Raw genomic sequence first — 5,369 nt, forward strand, 5'->3', positions numbered from 1 at the left:
ACCAACAGAAACAACTCATGCTGGCATTATATCTACATATGGTAGCCAAACTGATACCACTCTACCAGGTCCTCCCTCTCTATCTCCATAGACATCTAACACTAGACGATTTGCATCTGGATCTTTCACTTGGTCAAATGCCTTTACCGCTGCTTATGGGTCAAATCGATACACCCATCCTAGTATTCAATAGGATCTCAAACACACGAAGGGATTAGATCTTCCGTAACTGCATCAACTTCCACGCATGAAAGGTCAACCACTCCATCAACAGAATGAACTACTTTGGCTCCATCAACTGCATCAACATCAACAACAGCAGAAACTCCCTCTAGCTCACCATATTCAGAAACTTTTTCACCATCATTAGGGACTCCCTCTCCCTCATACCTAACTGAATCCCTATCAACTGTAACTCCCTCTCCTTCATCCCTAACCCCAGAGTCTTGACTTCAAATAGTCCATACAGAAAGGGGTTGCTTTAAGCCTTTACCTACATATACAATTGGATACACTACCTGCTATATTGCTTTAGACAACCCGTTATTTTAAATAAAGCACTTTTATCTTAGGATAATCTTATTTTATTAGCTCCTCCTTTGCTCATTCTCAGAGCTTCAACACTTTACATCAAACCTACACTTACCTTTGGTTTTACCATAGGTCGGTCTACTTTGCTCAGCCTTTTGAGCTAGCTGCTTAGTACCCCATCCACCTATTTTAGTTAGTCCACCCATTATACCTACTCCTGCTAGTACTTTACCCTTTGGACCTACCTCTTCTTCTCATGCCCTTTCAACAACTCCCACTTACTATTAAGTCTTACCAAATAATCTTACCTACTTTTCTTTTGCTTTACACCATTTAGGTTTTTGATTTGAAGCCGGGCCAGAGAACCTAGGAACGAAGGAACCAACCAACCAACCAACGAAGAGTATGCTTATTTACCTACGTGCTCAACCACCTTTTAGTACATTCCAGTTTGACCACTACTTCCATTTTGAGATCCTGCTTTGACACCACGAGATACACCTTAACCTACATATGAGACAACTTACCTAGTTATTCTTTTACCCTTGAAGCAGTCCCTGTTAGTTTTGTTTTGAAGCTATGGTCCCATAATTACAACCTTAATGCTACTCCCCTTTTTACTTCAATGGAAACAACAACCTTGAAACCCTTTTGATTCGGGAGATCGGAAGCACTTTAGTTAGGACCTATTACTCGGTGCTTAGATAGGCCCTACTCGGTCAGACCTCAGACTTTCAAAGTGACAGTGAGAGGGTACTCATGGTTCTAAATCCTAATCAGGCATACGTAACTAACGAAATATGTAACTAACCTTGTTAAGGTAACTAACCCTATTCCTCTTCTCTTTGATCCCTCCTGAACCGAATGTTGTGGGCCCTTTGCTTTCTTATCGGGAACTCCCCCTGAAAAACTCCCAGAATGCTTAAGACTTCCCAACTTACGACTTCCCGAATTGCCATTGAAATGAGAATGGATTCTCGAAGCAAACCTTCTCTGGAAATGTGTATTCCTAAAGTGAAAAGATATGTCTCTGTCTCAAGTGGTATGATTAGGCATCCGGTATATGAAAGTGAATTTGAAAGGCCTAGATGGTATGAATTTTCATTTATGCTTTTTGGAGCTTATTGTACACTTAATGAAATGGCTGGTATACTTCCTTCCAAATCCTAACTCAATTGGCCGGCTGGTAGGACTCCTCAACTTGCTGTAATAGGGTAAGTGATCCAGATCAGTTAATTAGGGCAGTTATGAATAAGTTACTTAGGTAGGGCAGTTATGAATAGCTAAGATGTATATAATATAAGTATGTATTTGTGTGCATGAACAATGTCCTTCCTTATTCATATTTCATCCTTATTCATATGCTCATATATTCTCATATTATGAGGTGCCTACCTATGTGCGAGGAATACTCTTCTTCCTAGCCTCCTCCTTATAGTCCTTCCTAGTCTCCTGCTCCCTCCTCCTATAGTCCTTCCTAGTCTCCCGCTCTATTGCCGCTTACTTATAATGCCATCCTGATCCGATCATCGTGCATCCAATAATGCCATCCCATAATGAGGCGTATAGTTAGTAACCCCTTGAGTAGTAACCCGGTCTAACCATTTATTAGGCAGAACTAACCAATGAGGCTACACTCTCTCTCTGCTATGCCTGACCCTGCTGACCCTTCTGCTTGTCCTGTTGACCTTGTTGCTGCCCTGTCCCTGCCCTATCACCGTGCTCAGATCTCGAACATTGGGACTATCTCTCATATCTAGACCATTCCTCTCCAATCCTCTCCTATCCGAACCGGACTATGCTTGCTCGACTATCGGGAACTAACCCTTCACTCTCCCTGTAACTAACCCTTAAGAATTCCCTTTCCGAGTTCGGAGGTTGGAAATAGGAATGAGTCCGAGATGATAATTGAGCCTATAAGATTTCTGAAGTATGTTCAAAGGTACGTCTATGGTGAAAGTGGGGTAATGATAGATCTGGGTGCAAAAATTCCATTTTCTAGGGAATATATGGCATGAATTTCGAATATGTGCTTTGGACTCCTCCAGTTGCTAAGTAATAGGTAAGTGATGCGGGTAATAGGTAAGGTAATAGGTAAGTGATCCAGACCTGCTAACCAATCCAATAAGCCCAGCCAACCATTGAACCCACCCACCCGATGGGAAGGTAGGATAGACCTTTCTTTGTTTCTTGAACCCGTTTCCTTTGCCTTTAACCTGTGCCATGTTGTTAACCATGCATTAATAGCTATGCTTGGTCTACTTGACTGAATTTGGTAAGATCTATGCCCGTCGATTAATATCTATGTCGGGTATTGGTTGGATTACTAAATAGATGGATAGATCGATATATAGATAGATCCACAGATACAAAGATAGATCTCGAGATAAATGGATTCAATAATATATTCTATCTGAGCATTTGCCACTTGTAAATATAAGTAAAACTCCAAGTCTGCTGGGTAAGTCTTATTAAATATAGATTAGGAGGGGTAACCAGATAACTAACTTCAATGGAGATATGGGGGACCTAATTCAAGAGCTACCGAATTCCCCGAACTTAGCTCTGATAGCTCCTCGAACCAGAGCCAAGAATCAGGTTGGGTCACTTTCTCCAAACCCAAACCCCACTAAATTGTGAGCCATTATTAATAAGCAGCACACCAACGAACTTATACCTAAACCTGAATGAAAGATGAGGAAGGGCACCATGAGAATGAATGGGTTAAAGATTGGGGCGCACACTTGGCCTTCGGCCTTGAGAACAAACTAGCTCCACCCATTCCGATGCTCCACCCAGAAAATAGATTAAGATTTCATCAGGTTAAATAAAGCATATAATAAGGTAGATCAGGTGTTGGCGTTATTAGCTCTCATAGCTACCCGAACTTAGCTCTTCTCTAATAAGTAGCTCCCCAAACCAACTAATTTCATCAGGGAGATGTTGGTCGACTAGCAAGATCCGGGGATGAGAGCCACTCCCCAAACCAACTAATGTCATTAGGGAGATCAGGGTAAAGTTCGAAGAGAGAAATCCGGGGAACTCCTTTGAAAGGCGAACTCAAGGGATGCACTCTTCTAGTGTTGACTCAGGGTACCCGAATGAGAGCAGAACTAACCCTCATGAAACATAAAAAGAGGATAACCCCAAGGGGATGTCCTGGTATAATATTGAACTGGAAATTGAAATGTCAACCAAAATTATCACTTCTCACCTAATGGGGAGAAAGTTGAAAGGTGTGTGTGGTGGGATTCCTAAAAGGGTGTCAGTTATTTTGTTGGGTAAAGATGCCAAGATGTCGAATCTAGCCTTTTAGTTGCAATATATGGCCTGAAAGAGAAATAAACCTACCCTCGTCCCCCGTACCTGGTTCAACTATTGGGTAATAGCCCCTTGACCCCGTATATGAGCGGTACCCGGTTGGTTGCATTAGCTGGGTAGCTTGGTTAGACAAACACCTCGATACAGATGCACGCATAAGTAAGGAAGAAAGGAAGTAGGTTATACAATAATAGGTATTGGACCACCCACCTCATGCAAGTATAGGTGCTGCCTCCTTCCTAAAAAGCTACTTGTACATTTGGTGCTGTCTCCTTATCCCCGTGTACAATATTGTTTAAGGTTGGATCATTTTGAGGTAACCCGTACGAGTTGTAGGTAGTGATCCCAAGGTTGGGATACTACTTGATCCTGGACGAGTTGGTGCTTGCCGGGATTCCCTAAACCCGTACTTTGTGTGTCAGCTTCTTAGCTCCCCGTAGAGACTTAGGTTCCACTAAATAGGCATCCCGTAGTATCTTTTTTCGTCTCTGGTATAGAGTGTCTGGCTAGAGAAAAGCTCCCCGTAGGAATAGTAGTTCCAGGCTGGGATTAACCTGACCCTGTAGATGAGTTCTTGCCGGCCCAAGTACCTCTAGTTGGGGTCTAATTATAGTCTGATGGGCTGATCTGCCTAACCTACAAGCAAGCATACCTACCCTACTTCTTGACTGATTAGACCGAATCATAGGTGGTAATCCTAATGACTATGGGTTGGTAATCCTGGTTAGTTGGTTGGTTGGTTGGGGAACCTCCTAAGCTAGTGGGGTATAACTATCCCTAGCCTACTATAGGATATGGATCTTGATCTCTAACGGGTAAAACCACTGCCTCTATGGGATCAACTTCAATTGTTGGTTCATCAACTGGCTTTGAATCTGTACCCCTGCCTGGTCACTTAGTAAGCTGAATCCGGTTGTTCCGTATCATAAAAAGATTGTATAAGACCACCTTGTCCTACCGGCTGAAGACATGCAGGAAATGAAAAGGCACTATAATCCATGCAATTTAGCGAATAAAGGTACTTACTGGACCCAACATTGGACCCAACACTTGACCCAGCATAAAGCGAGCCTGAACCGGATAAGCAAGGTAGGACCAAACGTAAAAGCTTGGGCCGAGACTGCCTCGCTAATAAAAGAGAAAGAGGCTGTTACTCTGATCCCCTCTGATTCGCATGGCTCAGCTTGACCAGTTGATGGGTTAAGAACTATTGAATGTACTTTGGAGCTGTATTGTTCCTAAGTCAATAGAAGAGTGCATTTCTTGTTCCTTGTGAGCTATTCTATTGACGATAATAAGAGTCTAGGTGGGGTATTCTCAAAAAGAGGAGAGTAACTCACAAGGTGATCAAACATCGAGAAGGAAGGCTAGGCTCCTATTCCTATCTTTGGTGTAAATTCTGTAATAGAAGGGAGACATATAAAAGTAAGTGCAACTATTAATAGGTAAGGCAAAGTGGAGCAACTGACTAAGGGGTAAAGCGACGAGAACTGTATGAACAGTGTCCAACTCATTAA

This window comes from Pinus tabuliformis, chromosome 1_1, assembly GCF_031772625.1.
Source record: "Pinus tabuliformis cultivar Carrire ecotype Pingquan chromosome 1_1, CPIR1, whole genome shotgun sequence".
NCBI lineage: Eukaryota > Viridiplantae > Streptophyta > Pinopsida > Pinales > Pinaceae > Pinus > Pinus tabuliformis.